The sequence below is a fragment of the Emys orbicularis genome, chromosome 6 (genome assembly GCF_028017835.1).
Source record: "Emys orbicularis isolate rEmyOrb1 chromosome 6, rEmyOrb1.hap1, whole genome shotgun sequence".
Classification (NCBI taxonomy): domain Eukaryota; kingdom Metazoa; phylum Chordata; order Testudines; family Emydidae; genus Emys; species Emys orbicularis.
In genome coordinates, this window is record NC_088688.1 from 56451543 (window position 1) to 56468179 (window position 16637).

Sequence of the window (16637 nt, forward strand, 5' to 3'; positions counted from 1 at the left end):
CCCAGGCCAGATATCCCTGGGGATAGATACCTCATATCTGTCAGATATCTGTCCAATTGCATGGAGTAAGTATCCCCAATGCACACTTCCCAGCCTCTCTCTCTCTAAAGCAATGATAGCACACATGTTTCTTGACCATTGACTCCCTGGCACCCCATCAGTGTTCCGAGTAGCATTAATTTACATGTATGTTCATTTACATTTCTCTCTTAGGAGTAAGTTACACGGTTCTGAATGGGGAACAAATTGTTCCCCAACTCTTCCATCTTACACCTGAACAAGCTTTTCCTGTTTGTGTATGTTAGCTCAGACATGTATATTACATATATGGAGAGGTTGCCAATAGTCATGAGATATGTTCATATCCTTTAGCTGCTTTCCCCTTCACTTATTGTGCTATTGTGACTCTTAAGATGGTAAGTATTCTGATTTTTGGAGGGGAAGTGATAAAAACCCAAAAGTATCAGGACATTAATCTGAGTGTTGCCTTTGAGACTTAGGAAACCCCACTCAGTCTGTCAGCTGGCTGGTATTGCATGAGTACAGTTGAACTTTCTACTTTCAGGCCAGTACAGAAATTTAACTACCATTAAAAGGCTAGCATTTTTTTATGGAGCAAATGCTGCTTCCCACATTCAGTGCACAAGTAAACAGGCTTTCTACAAAAAAGATTTATTAGGACACACTGCACACATGGTTTTCTGGGAGTGTTGGTGTGAGGTTTGAGGATCCACATAGTCACAGAACCACTAGTCACACCATACCATATTAACCTTTCCCCAAGACCAGCCCTTCTGCTGTGGAAAGAAGAGCAAGCAGGGGTTCAGAGCTTCCCTGAACAGGCTCTTCATGACCTCCTATCCTGAGTTCAGAGAAACTATAGTGGTTCAGCTCTGTTTGGACCTTCTGTCCCAGCACAAGAGATGTGTGTGTGAGGGGGGAACAATCTAAAGCAGCACTTTGGTTGTAGCCAGTGTTGGTTTGGTGGTGTTTTGCTTTTTGTTTGTTTGTTTTTGCGTCTGAAGATGGTGGCCTAAAGATGGTGCATTAATCACAGTTAATTCACATACTTTGACAGAACTCTATTTATGACCAGGAGGTTTTTGGTACAGTTTTGCAACATCAGTAATAAGATAGATAGTTGAAAGAATCTAATTGCACTTTAGCATTCATCTAGACATAATTAACTCTGTGCACTGTGTTAAAGTTGTATGGAATGATTTAAAGCTAAAGGTCACCTGTGTGCTGTGTAGCAATAGGAAAGTGGGGTTGCCACTGGAATAAGAGGCAAAATAATAGATGTGCATTGTATCTCTTGCTGTCGGAAATTTTACAGCCACCTCAAATTAAGGGTTTTGCTATGCCAATGGAATTATTCTGTGAGATAAACATGGATTAACTGAGATAATGGATTCAGAATTTTGAGTAGCCAAAATAAAGACACAAGAAAACACCTTGTGGCAGTTTAAAACAGCTTGGCCAGCCAAAGCCTAGTCAACATTAAAAAATGAGAGAGAGGCTGATTGCTCTGAAAACTTTAACAAGGTTTCATCTTAAAGTACTTACATACAGATTCTGTGACCTGCTTAGATTATATGAAATTTATTTGGTGTAATACCTACCGCTTCCTCTTTTTACTTTGAGGCTATAGAGGAAGGCGCGGGTGAGAGAAAATATTGCAAGATAAAATCTTACAGAAAAGTCAAAGCTGCTTCGTGTACCATTCAGTCTAAATTCTACACAGCTCACAGCTGAACTAGCCAACCTTACTGTACGCTTAAACTTAGATCATATACTGCCTGTGTTTGTGCAGGAACTGTGTGAAAATTACGGGAGAGGTTTTTTTAATTATAGAGGTAAAATGAACATGTCCAACATTTTGTTGAAGCTGGCAGCTATGAAAAGAAGAGCATGGTCAGATCCTGGAAGACAAAACACCAACTATAGAACTTTGTTAACATTTTGGATACTGAGTCACAGGATATCCATTCTCCTTAGTATATCTCTATTGTGAAAAATACTTCAGAACTTTTTTAAACTAAAACATTTATTTTAGGGCTGTCAAAGTATTTAAAAAATTGCAATTAATCGCCAAATTAAAAAAATAATCACAGTCTTAATCACACTGTTAAACAATAATAGAATACCAATTTAAATGTATTATAAATATTTTTGAATGTTTTTCTGCATTTTCAAATATATTCATTTCAATTACAACACACAATACACAGTGTACAGTGCAAATATTTGTAACAAAAATAATACTATAAAGTGAGCATTAATTTTTAATCTAGTTAATTTGTTTTGCATTAATCACATGCATTAACTGCGATTGACAATCCTAATTTTTTCCCTCTGAAATTGACCCTACGATTTTTTTTAGTTAAGAGATATAGCTTGCAGCTTCTTACAGAATAAATAAGCAAAATAGAACACAATATTGTCAGATAAAATCTTGCAGAAAAATCAAAGCTCAGAAAGAAGCTACTGCTTCGTGTACCATTTGGCCTAAATATTATATATTTATATATATTCATGCAACCCTCCTCCCACAATTAACTTAAAATTTCAAATTTCAAACAAAAATATTGTTTTTATATCTATATATATATATATAGATATATTAGTTTCATTTGAAATTTTAAGTTAATTTAGGGTGAGGGGGGGGATTGCATGAAAATTTTCATTTTGTTTTGGTAGAAAGAAAAACACACTCTTTCACTCTTTTCCCCACTAAAATGAACCAATTTTTGTTTTGATTTTTTTTTTTATTATTGTTGAAAGAAAAATGTCAATGAAAATGAATTGTTTTCATTTTGGTACAAAAGGAGTTTTCAGTCAGAAAAAAGTTGTGACAGGAATTTGGACAAGCTGTACTGCTTAATCAGACTATTTAGATGCTTGATGTAAGTTCATCTGTGTGAAAGTCCCATTGAGTCAAATCCTGCTTCCACTGAAGTCCATTACAAAACTACTATTGATTCAGTGGCTGCAGTATTAGGCCCACTGGGCGGGCTTTTCAAAATGTCTTTCAGTGTGAGTTGTGCTCCTCGGTCACTGAGGAACATTTCTAAATCTCATCTATTAAGATCTGTATTATTCTATGGAGTAAGGTTACTCACCACTGTGAATTTCTTTTTTTAAATTTTTCGGTAGGATCGGAGCCTGGATTTCGATGTACGATTAATTTTATTCTTCTAAGGTGTTTTGATAATGCGTATCTATTTTGGTAAGCATTGTTTTATAACAACTGAGATGATTTGTCAACAGACCTCTTAATCAGAAATACAGATTTTAGAAGACTCTAAAAGAAATTGTTAAATGTCTATTAATTTTAATTACCAAAAATTAAAAATAACATCTTAATGTAAACACTAATTTGGTGTGCTGCCAAGTCAAACAAAAATGAACGAGGCATATTAAAAATGAGCATGTTTTTTATTTTCATTGGTTATGTGACCATCTTTCTCACTACATACATCAGTTAGCAAAGTGTGCTTTCAGCAGTGGAAATTTCATTATCGCTTTTAATTCTGGTTTAGTAGCATATTTAAGTTTCCAATAGCTAATGACTCTGGTTTCTTTCTATTCAGGTTTACCTTTCTTGAAAGCACAGGGACGAGGAGGAAAGAAATGACAGTAAGACTGAATTATGAACTTTAAGAAGTTGAGAACAAGTAACTGTATTGTGAAAGCTAAATCCACTGGTCTTGATTAACAGTCGGCAATAGCAGTCACGAGTGATCACACGTGTAATATGGAAACAAAGATTGTTAGAGCAGATGTAGTGTGTAAATCATTTATGCAGGTTGGAATTGATAAAAGAAAAGCATTTATTTCAATTTTCACAAACACAATTTTAATAAAATGTGTCAGTTATTTGAAAACTAGTTCTAGACCTTCTCATCTGCAACTTTTTCCAATTAAAGTCACCTTATATGGCTAGCTGTGAGGCCATGGATCCCAGACTTTGTTGCCAATATTAAGCATTCATCTTTGAAGTTCTGTATGACTCAGAATACTTGTGACACCTGGCTTACCAAAGCTTTTTGCTTAGTTATTTTAGCTCCAGCTTTTTGACACTTTCTGTCAGCAGCTCAGGTCATTTTGCTGATGTAACTGTCGTAGCATGTGTCTAGTGGTTAAAGCAGTCAGAATGCCCAGATTTCATTCTGGGTTCTGCCACTGACTCTGTGGTTTACCCATTTGTAAAATGGGCGTAATAATATTTCACGGAAGTGTTGCAAAGCTTAATTAATTAAAGTTTGTTAAGTGCTTTGAGATCTCCTGGAAAGAAGTGTGATATACATGCAAAGTACTGTAGTAAAGTAACAGTAATGTAGATAGTAGAGGTGATAGGTAGGGCTTTTATCTCTCTAAGTTAATCCTCCAGCCTGTGGTTTTTCTCCTTCTTTCCTTGTTTGTCAGAACAGATGCTGTTTGTTTTTCTTTAGTAAAAAGGTTGATATTTGATCCCAGAGAGTTGATAGTGGCAAGCTACATTTAGTCTGTCATCTTGAACCTCCCGTACTTTCAAGGTGATGTGATCCATGACATTAGAAGGATCTGTAATCATAGTCTGCTGTCACTTTGAATAATGTCTAGATACCATGTGATAGGTGGGATAAGACCACACAAGAATCAGTGTCTTCCCAGCACAGTTACCGAGGCTGGAAGACTGATGGTGATACAGCATTATGTGAGATGCAAAGGATATAGCAAGAGACTACTGAGATCATGGGAATGTATTAAAGTTCTCAAACAACAATTCAGTAGTTTACAAAGTTTGCCAACTTCTTAGTTTGCAAGGAAAAAGGAATTCCAGGCCAATATTTAGGTACAAATAACAGAATCTATCATTACAATGTTCCTATATAGCATGAATGGTATTTTTGTGGTAGTGCTGCTATTTGCCTCTTCCTGTTTATTATCAGTCTACCTTACAAGCAACTCTCAGGATAGTGTGAGTAGACAATTTTTCTCCTGGTTAGTATAAGCTTAATTCTGGAATTTTAAAATCTGAAAAACTGATGAGAACTTCAGCTTGTCAGCTTGAAATTCTACAATAGTGGCAATTTAGGGCCTTATTCTGCCAGTCTTATATTGAGTAGCAATTTACCCTATCAGAAGTCCCTTTAAAATCACCATGAGTAAGGGTGTCAGATCTGGGCTTTACCTTTGCTCAGTAAGACCTATGCCCCAATCCCCCACAGCTTCCACCCCCTGCCAAGGCACTCAGCATGCACCACAACAGAGTAAAAAACTGTAAAACAAGTGAATACTATAAAACAATAAGAATGCAGACATTTAAACAAATGAGGCGGGTGGGAAGGGATTGGTTTGGTTCAATTCCCTTAGTGATGACACACAATTGCCCATTATTATGGACTGAACCATATCTCCTAGGGATGACTTGAACCACTGAATATCACCTTCACACCAATGACATCCCTAAAGTCAATCATATGAGAAGCAACTGAGGGATCCAGCATGATCAAAATGGTTAGCTGACTGATCTAGCAGGAGCTCATTCAGGACACTGATAAATGTGGTCACAACATCAGAGGAAAGGGGAAAGCCAGACTAGGACTGAGGACTGGTCTACACTGGGAAATTATGTCGGCATAGCTAAATCTCTCAGGGTTGTGAGAGATTAGAAATGTAGCTATAACCCCTTAGAAATGTAGCTATAACAACCTAACCCCCAGTGTAAACAGCACTAGGTCAACAGAAGAATTCTTCCGTGATGGGGAGGAGGATTACCTACGCTCACAGGAGAACTCCTCTTGTTGGCATAGGTAGTGTCTACACTGAAGCACTACAGCGGTGCAGGTGCAGTACTGCAGCTGTGCTGCTGTAGCGGTTTAAGTGTAGACATATGCTTACACAGGATGTCACTGGTAATCTCTGTGATTAAAATCAATACAGCCTCAACAAAGCTGGAGTGCAAACAATGTTCAAAAGTGAAAATGAGTGAAGAGATTGAATTTTGTCAGTTTCAAACTTAAAATTGGTTTGATCAACTATATTATATTTCTTAAAGGGGCATTGTCAACTCCCTAAACATCAGCACCAAAAATGAAGCGATAAAAAATGTTTTGTTTCATTTTTTGCTATTTACCAACTGATCACATGCACTGCTAATGCAAATCTGTAATACTCTATTACTACGATTTGGCTTCCAGAGCAAAATGTACACCACACAGGGATAACTGGAATACTGTTGCTGGGATGGTTCCTGGGACAGAACTCAGCAGAACCATGGGCAGGTACAGGCCCCTGTTTTGGGGATTATTAAAGTTAGAGTTCAGTGGTCTGGAAGGTGAATGCAAGGTATAGCTATTTAGTTTAACGTATGGTTGATTTTGTTTTACTTGTTTTGGGTTGGTTAACTCAATTCTCTTAATTAGGATATTTAACATATCTTTGGCAGCCACATTGGTCATTTTCTGGGTCACTCTTTTTGGGTTGTCAGTGCAGGGTTGTTTTTTGTGTTTGTTCTTGTTTGAATTTTGTAAATCAGCGCCTGTTTGCTAAGGACTGTAGGTGCTATATAAATCATGAGGTGGTGTCAGCGGGTTCTAGGGTAATGCTTACCAGTGCAAAGTAACTTATTCCATTATTCAGTACTTTTACACATACAGTGGTTATTTATAAAAATCCTATAGTTCACAGGAAATTGTTTGGATTTGGGAACAGTCTGACAGTTCTGTAATAGAAAGCTGGCTAGCAAGCAGAAGCAACTTTTTTTCTCATGAAGAAATCTCTCCAAATCAGTTCATGTATTTATTATTAATCGTAATAATCATGTTTATTATGCTGGTGCCTACAAGCCAACCAAAAATAGGGTTCCATTGTGCTAGGCACTGTACAAACACAGTAGTTGATGATCCCTGCCCTGAAGACCTTACAGTCTAAATAGCCAAGACCAGGGTGGGGGGAAGGGGTAGAGCACATGAGCAGAGTGAACAATGTGATGGCAGCAAAGGGCATGTTAGCGCCACAGTTTTTTGTGGGAGGGCGAGGGTGGGTTTAATTAGGAGGAGATAAGCTACATGGAAAACAAATGTGGGATGAGGGGGGATCAGGGCAGGGGAAAAGAGGGGCAAGTGTGGAGAGAAACTGAGATGAAGAGACTCTGAAGAGAGAGAGAGGGGAGGGTTGGAGTAAACGGCCACTCACAGGACAGAGAAAGTCCAGCCAAAACTGTAGAAAGTTCTCTGAATGTCCAAAGGCCCCTGCTTTGGCTGCTTCTGCTCCTACCAGCTGGAGTGTCTGGCGGATTCCTCTCTGAAGTTTACCCCTAAGGCCATATGACCAGTGGCAGGGTGAGGAAGGGATCCTTGCCCCCTCCCTCCCCGAATGTGGGTGTTTGGGGGGGAGAGGTAGCCTGGCTGGGCCCCATTTTACTCTCTCTTCCAGTGCAGAAGTGGACTGCTGCCTGTTTTGGCCACTTCTGTCTACCAGCTGGACTCTCTGTTTCACTAGCCTGTACAATAACCAGATTCTGATATTGTTACTCATGTTGAAGGGTACCTTATTCTAGGAGCAACCCACTGGGGCTGCTTCTAGAGTGAGGTATTATTACACGTATCTGAGTATACCAGAATCTGGCCCTAAACAGATTAAAGAAACAGTTCAAACCAATGCACCAGTCTTTTAAGGATTTAGGCACATGCTAAGTTGATTTTACCACTATTGGCTGGATTCTCTGGTCCACTGAGGCTGTTTTATGCCACATAAACAGCAGAAAGTGGCTTTAAAGCATCCAGGTAAGCCCAGTGGATATTTCCCTCTGTGCAGGAGAATTCTCCACTGGTGTAAAGATGGCAGAGACATTCCTACCAACTACTGCCCCCGCCAACCCTCCGCACCCTTGGGGTAAAGGAGAGAAGCAGTGTGAAAGGGTGTCCATAGGGTATGGTGTGACATGGTCAGGTATACCTGATCCTCTGCTTGTGTTAAGGCCAGCAGCCTTGAATCAGGGAGCTGTAATGGACTCTCTGCAGCCCCTCTTTCCACTACATCAAAGCTGCTTCCAGACAGAGTGGAGAGTGCCCCTGTGAATAGTTCCATTGCCCTCAGTGGGGATTACTCAGAGTGTGTAAAATAAAACATGTGCATAAATTTGCAGGATTGGGGCCTTACTGCTATTGGCAGGCTTTGTAAAGTCTGCACACCCCCACTGTAAACAGATTCACAGCTGGTGTTTACAGTAGATCATCAGAGTTAAAACACCTCCCCGGGAATGGAAGTTGTTCGTAACTCCGAAATGTTTGTAACACTAAACAAAATGTTATAGTTGTTCTTTCAAAAGTTTACAAATGAACATTGACTGAATACAGCTTTAAAACTTTACTATGAAGAAGAAAAAGGCAGCTTTTCCTTTATTTTTTAGTAGTTTACGTTTAACACAGTACTGTATTGTATTCGCTTTTTTTTTTTCCGTCTCTGCTGCTGCTTGATTGCATACTTCCAGTTCCAAATGAGGTATGTGGTTGACTGATCAGTCTGTAACTCTGGTGTTCGTAACTCTGAGATTCTACAAGATTTCTCCTAAATCAGAGTTAAGGAAATAGAAGTACTTGTACTGTAAGAAATTATGTAAGAAAAAGTTAATACCGAGACAAATATCCCTATTTAAAGAATACAATCTGTGAGTATCCACAAAATAAAGTGATTAAAGTCATTTTATTTTGTAGAATTAAAAAAAAATTTAACCAACTATACAGACTGATCCTGTTATACAAATTGATGTTGTCATGTATGTAGGAGCAGTGTTTGGGTTTCATTTCAAAACGAACACTTAAAGGGTGTTTCTTAGAAGCCAAAAATCATGAAGGGGGTCGACTGCCTGCCTTGGTGTTTTTATATTTTGCGTCCTAGTGAGGTTTCTGATGCATTTGTACACTTTTTTTTTTCTTGACAGCCAGTTTCCACTGTCCTCTAAAAATCTAAAAGCTTTCCCTTTTCTTCCCTGTACTTTATTTGCTTTTATACCATCACAAAGTGCACATGAGAGGTGGAGCTGACTTTTTAACTTCAGAGATCAGTATGACAGGAGGGCAGTGAAAATCAAGCATAACTTCAAAAACACTAGGGCAGAAAGGCACCCACAAAACTGGGTATTCAGGTCCAAAACTAGATGGGTGGCCAACCTAAGCCCAGACAGTCCATCAACAGCTTAACCACAGAACAAACCAAGGTAACTCCAAAGTTGCTAACACTGTTCTGTCATGTTCACCAAGAAACCAGATAGTGCTGCTTAAATAATTTCCTCAACAGGAAATGCCTTTTGATGGAAAGAAGGGGGTCAATCCACTTGGGAAAATGTACCCATCTTCCACCTAATTATAAACCCTTCATTAAAAAATGTAAAACCAACCTACGTTGGTTTTGTAAATAGTAATAATGTGGAAATTATGCTTGTGGACCATTCCAAATCGGCATGAATTTTCCTTATCTTTGAAGCAAGGAAGTTTTAAAATAATCACATAAAAATTTTACTGAATTCGCTCATATGGGCTTTTACTAGTTCAGTTCCTTGCCTGGTTAATAGAAATTATAATCATCCAACATGTTATCATTTGAATTTTGCCTGCTAAAGTAATGTTTTTCGTGAATTATTTCTGTTCTTGGAATCCAGACATTTCTGTTTGACTTCATTTTATTGGTGTTTTGTAGAAGAACCTACATATGTTTGGAGGGTGAAATACAGAAGGGGTATTATTATTATTATTTTAATTATTTATATTACCTAGCACCTAGAGGCAAGGAACCCATTATGGGCCCTAAGTACTGTACAAACATAAAGAGTCCCTGCTCAGAGAGCTCACAATCTAAGTGTAATACTATGGACAAAAGATGGATAAAAACAATCATATATTTAGTGCAAAGTGATGTTTAACTTTGACATCAGTTGTATGATTTAGGAGATTTAGGCTCAGATTTTCAAAGTGTTCTATAAAGATGGACCCTGGCATCTGTATGGATCCCCACTGAAGTCAATGGGGTTCTCTCCGGCACAGGAGTCTGCCCATGTGGAAGCAGTTGCAGAATTATGCCCCCCAAGACTGTGCAGAACTGTTGCCCTATTGAGCTCTTCAGGGCAGGGAATGTGTCTAGCACTCTTTGTACAGCACCTAGCATAGAGTGGGTCTGAGCATGACAGGGGCCATTGGCCACTAATGTACTGTAAGTAATAATTTAGTGAAACATGGCCCACAAATGCATAACAGTGGGAAACACATGGTACTATAACGTCAGAATTCCTTAGCCAACTTTTTCATTATGATTCAGCAAATCTATACAGTATTTTAGTTTTTCAAATTCATGAATGGTCATGAAGGGTTAACAGCAGTCTCAGCTAATTATCTGATTTCATATCCATGTTTTAAAGAGAATTCCACAAAAATTCCAAGTGCAGTGCTGAAGAAGTGAGTACCTGGTCTCTCTCGCCTTTCACTAAATGTTTTATATGTAGCCCTTCCTGCCTAGTTATGCTTCTGTCTGTTAAACAGAAATGGCTGGTTTTGCAATAAGAAAAAGTGTGATTTCTAGTTCTTGATCCAATTTCTTATTAAAAGATTTTGAATACATAGGAACTTGGGAAAGATGTGGTTGTAAGAAAACAGCATGGAAAACCGACTTAAAACAAAGATTTTCCATTAATATTTTCAAGTTTTCCAGGTAAATAATGGGTTAGGCTCTATAAAGGGGAGTTGTCCCTCCATATGGTGGGCTATATGCAAGGCATAAAGTGGAGGAGTACCTCACACTTTTGTGTAATTTGTTTTCAGCTAAGTGGTGTAGTAGATCTTTGATTTATATGGGTCTGCAGTTTTCCATTGGGCCCAGCTATGCATTCTATAGTCATAAAGTTTCTTTGGTGCTTATTGTCTAGAACCAAGCAGACAAACTTGTTTTTAAAGAATAAAGTGAAATTCTGTATAAATGTATAATGTTTTGTTTCCAGTTCTCCCTTCATTAATGTACAATACTGGGGACTTATATACAACAAGAAACATATTTTAAGATTTGTCACATTTTGTAATTCTTCTTGTGTCTGCAGCATTGTGAGCTGGAAATGGAATATAATCTAAAAATATTGTGTATCATAAAGATTGAGACTTGTAGCATTAATCTCATGCAAGTCATTTCATATCTTGTATTCCAACTATCAGAACTGGACAAGGAATCAGCACAAGTCAAATTGAACATCGAGACTTTGCAGGTAGTGGGACCTTTCCTGGTCCTCAGCTCCTCTCACTGAGCCAGATCAATGCATGGATAGGACCTTATGAGCACAGACCTTAACCCTTCTGAGGATGTCACTGTCCATCAGGCCCTTCAGAGGTCTTGCCTCACAGTCTGAGGTCCCTGTTGGAGCAGGGGCGGCTCCAGGCACCAGCGCAGCAAGCGTGTGCTTGGGGCGGCAAGCCACAGGGGGCGGCCTGCCGGTCGCTGTGAGGGCGGCAGGCAGGCGGCTTTCGGCGGCATGCCTGCGGGAGGTCCGCCAGTCCCGCGGCTTCGGCGGCAATTCGGCGGTGGGGACGCCGATGGCACAGCACCCGGCAGACCTCCCGCAGGCATGCCGCCGAATCCGCATGACCAGCGGACCACCTGCAGGTGTGCCGCCGAAAGCCGCCTGCCTGTGCTTGGGGCGGCAAAAAACATAGAGCCGCCCCTGTGTTGGAGGAAAGAGCAGAAGCAGGGCAATCCAGTGGGATGACTTGGCCAGTGAAGGGAAGAATGGTCCAGGGGTTAGGGCACTAGCCTGGGATTTAGGAGATCTGAGTTCCATTCACTAATTTGCCCCCGACTTCTTTTGTAAACTTGGGCATGTCACATAGTCTCTCTGAGTCTCAGTTCCCTGTCTGTAACATGGTGATAAAAGTCTGATTTGGAGAATCTATCTGTACAATTTATGAATTCTGTGTGAGATTATGAACTCTCAGTATGTGTCAGACTGCAAATCCCATTTTGATTGTAAATCTGCTTTTGCCTTCCTGGTAGGGTGACCAGATAGCAAGTGTGAAAAATTGAGGGGGCGGGGGCGGTAACAGGTGCCTTTATAAGACAAAGCCCCAAATTTTGGGGCTGTCCCTATAAAATCGGGACATTTGGTAACCCTACTTCCTGGTATCTTTTTACCTTCACGTTAGACTGAAATTCCAATGGGTACAGGGCTGACAGTAGATGGTTGTTAAACTTTAACGACCATCCATTCAAATGGAGCACCTTGGACAAAGAGATGGTTGCTTTGCAGGGTACACCAGGTTTTCAGATCTGAACTCCGGAGGTGAGGTAACTAAGCAATAGATCACCTGGTGAGGGACTTTGGTCGCCTGATGACACTGAACTCAGTCACCAGACAGAGGGGACTGGAAAATAATAAAAGGGCAGGAGATGCCCCATTCAGGGCTTCCCTGGCCATTTTTCACTAGCTCAGGCTGAAAGAAGCTGCATATAGAAACCTGATGAGACAATCAGAACTCTCCTTTCTGAACACAAGTGGGTTCCCAAGGGAATGGTGAGATAGTGAGGAGCATTGCATTTACGATGTTTGTTGTTTTCCAAATGGGCTGTATGTGACACTTGGCAGCTCATGGTGCTAGCTCATGCCGAAGCTGCAGGCCAATTCACTTGTGTATTAGTATAGAGCAAAGTGACTGTTAAATGTATTAAGAGTGTATTCGGTGTTTAAACTTCATGAAAACTAGTGGGATGCTACTTGCATTGTTTTCACTTATCTGTATCCCGTTATAATATAATAGCAAACATTTACATTGTGTATATATCCCTATAACTAAATAACCCATCAAAAAGCCATAAAATGAGAAAGAAGCCTTGTAGAATGCAAATGAAAAACTTTAACGGAAAAGTGCTACTTTCAAAGCAAGTGGTCATTGAAGTCAAAGACTCAAAGTGCAGTCCTCACTCTCCGTCATCAAAGGAAAAGCCCATGTGGGTAGTGACACTGGCAGCTTGTTTTCTGTCACAAGAAGCTATAAGTATGGATTCAAGGAAGGATCCTTCATCTCTGGACTGTTTGGACTCTTACATGGAAGTGTACCGGATGCAAAACGGAGACAGACAATCTGGGAACCCTGAAAATACTTTTGGGAAACTGGCAGTTTATTAAATCACTGCCACCATTTGGAACTACAAACTGTGACTCACCTGTACATATATTTTACCTGCTTTAACCTCTCAAATAACTCTCGCTTCCTTTTCTTAGCTAATAAACCTTTAGTTTTACTATAGAATTGGCTGCCAGCGTTGTCTTTGTAAGATCTAAAGTGTCAATTGATCTGGAGTAAGTGACTGGTCTCTTGGGACTGGGAGGAATCTGATGTTGTTGTGATTTTTGGTTTAAGTGATTTTTTTATCACGAAGTCCAGTTTGTCTGGGTGGTAAGATAGACTGGAGAGTCTAAGGGGACTGTCTGTGACTCCATGATAAGACTAATGCAGTGATCCAGGAGTTCACATTTGTTACTGGCTTGGTGAAATCTAATTATAGAACGCACCATCAGTTTAGGGTGTCTGCCCTGTTTTCTGACAATCTGCCCTGAGGCAGGCACTCACATGAGCCACTCCAGACAGCGTGACACTGTACTTTCTTGTTCTTTATCTGTTAAGTAAAAGAGCAAAGTGCAAATCCTGTGCAAAGTGTTTTTGTGTTATATATAGGGCCCTACCAAATTCATAGCCATGAAAAATGCATCACGGACTGTGAAATCTAGTCTCCCACATGAAATCTGGCTCTTGTAGGGGGGTCCCGGTATTGCCACCCTTACTTCTGCACGGCCTTCAGAGCTAGATGGCCAGAGAGTGGCGGCTGCTGTGCGGGTGCCCAGCTTTGAAGGTAGCACCACTGCCAGCAGCAAAGTAGAAGTGAGAATGGCAGGTATGGGGGGGGAGGGGAGGTTGTCACTTTTCGGGGAAGCAGGGCTGGCCTTATGGATGGGCGCTGTGGGTGACTGCCCAGGGCGGCATGGTCAGGGGGGTGCCATGGTCATCCCCCCCCCATACACACAGCCATCCCAAGGTCCCTTTAACCCTGAGTGCTGGGCCCACAGCCAGGGAGGGGCAGGGCTGGGGTCACCCTGGCCGGTGATTCCTATCGTGCACCAGGCTCCAGCAGGCTCCTGGCCAGGCAGGTAAGGGACTTCCTCTTTCCAATATGGGCTGCTCTCAGAGCCCGGTCAGACCCATCTCAGTGAACCTCTCCTTGCTGCAGGAAGCTCTGTGACTGCTGGCTGGGAGCCCAGCTCTGAAGGCAGTGCCACCGCCAGCAGCAGCGCAGAAGTAAGGGTAGAAATATTGTGATCCCCTCTACAATACCCTTATGACTCCCCCACAACTCCCGAGTCTGCACCCTCACAGTTACAACAGCGTGAAATTTCAGATTTAAATATTTGAAACTGTGAAATTTCAGATTTTTAAAATCCTGACCATGAAATTTACCAAAATGGACTGTGAATTTGGTAGGGACCTAGCTATATACCACTCTTACCATGTAGCCCCCGAGAGAGTAATGCAGAAGTCTCACACCTTCAGTGGGATTCTGGGAGATGGTTGTTTATGTTACTGGGGTGTCTTGGGAATCAGCATGGTCCTGGGGGTAAGTAGGTGGGCTGAGGGGCTCCATTTCCATGAAGGAGTAACAGACTGAGACCCTACCTCACAGGTCTGTTGTGTGAATGGATGCACTGAAAATTTTGAGGTGCTCGGATATTGTGGTAATGGGGACCATGTGTAGATAATGGGCACGGCAGGGGAAGGGAGAGTAGAACCTGCATATTATATTATTTCCAGGCCTGTGGAAGTCAGTCAGAAAAGATCAAACAGCCTCAGCGGTATTATCTTTTCCACGGTTTACCTGCCAGGGGCCCCCTGCAAGCAGGGCCACATTGTTTCTTCTAAGTTCAGGACCTTCTGAAGCCACTGGGTGGATGGGCAGGCAGGATTTGCCCCTATCTGATGTGACAGGTGGCTGAGTGGCATTTCCACACACATTCAAGGGAAGAGCTAACTAGGCCTCCCCCCACCCTTCTCTCTTTCATTATGCAATATTCTATGAGTTACTGAGGGTGTATGTCAGGGCCGACTAAGAGCACTTGAAGTTTGCAAATACACATTTACAAATTAGCGTGCTGCCAAAGTCATTTGTAACTGTAACACCTCCAGTGCTCTTAAGCTCAAAAGCAGTGCTATGGGTGAACCTGAAAGGCAGCGGTAGTATTTCTATGCTAATATGCTATAAAATGTCTTAGCAAAATCAGAAAGTCCTGCTGCAATGGTGTTTATTTTCACTGATGTGATTTAGGTGAGTCTCATCTGACAATCTTTTGTGTTGTATTTCCAAAATGATCACTACTAGAATAGCACACTATTATAATACTTTACGATATAAAGTTGCTTGAGCAGCAGAAAGCTCCTAATATAGTGCTACACAGTGGAGCACTTAAACAATTTAATATAACTTTCATGTCCAGTATTTTAAAGAATTGCTGTGAGCCCTGTTCGCAGTGGTTTTGGGAAAGCAGGGTAATATTGAAGAGAAAGCTCCTTACCAAAGAGCTTCTGGCACTGAACCCTTGTGTTGCTGTTCAAGCAGAGTCAGGTGGGAACATTTTCAAGGAAATGTCGAATACTACTCCTTTTGCCCAGAAACGGCAGAGCTATTTTTAGGAATATTTTCCATTGGGCTGAAGTACATTTCAGTTACTATAGTATGATGGGGTATGTCATATTATATGTTATGTTGCATTGGGAAAATGACTATATTGCATCATTTTTGTAGACAGCATTGAAGGATGCTGAGATATTCAGATTTCCCTGTACATGTGCCAATTTGCATGTAATCCAGATATAGCATAAATAGCACAGATATAATGGAGGATCTAATTCTGCACTCACACCAGTGTCAATCAGGTGTAACTCCACTATAGTAAGTTATTTTACACCAGTGTAAAAGCTATGCAAGTGAGATCAGAATCAGGCTCAGAGTATTTTGGTCATATGCTGCGTATGATACTTAAAATAAGAGTTGTTTTGGAAGAAGTTGTTTTTCAGAGATAGTTGTGATCTAAAGCTATGGGCTGTGTCTCTGTAGACTTGTGAGGCTCAAAAATACAACTGTCTGAAATCTAGCCATCCTTTTTTAGGACCTCTTCAAATTAGGGAGGTATCTATTAATACCTTCCAGCCCTGCATGTGAAATCCCCTGATAGCTGGAAAGGAGTAGTACAGATATCCCAGACTACACAGGGCCAGATTCTTGGCTCAGGGAAGAGGGCTGTCTGGGACCCAGTTTTGGCTCCATGATTCTGAAGCTGCTTGGCCCCAACATAAGGTAAAATGGCTGAGAGGGACAATATACCAATCGACTTCTTCCCTCTCCTGGAACACCCCTTTGTCAGGGTGTACAATTGGAGAAGAGCCAGCTTTGCTGGCTTTATGCCATTGGAGAGTTTCCCTCAGACTGGCAGCTGCAGCCAGATTCCGGCTTCTTCCGACTGAAACAGGGGCAGAGAATCTGCTCCAAGATTCCTTGAAGATGCTCTTCTTCCCCAGACTCTATATCAAAGTAGCAACATTTTACAGGGGAAAAGCCCCATTGGACCCTCT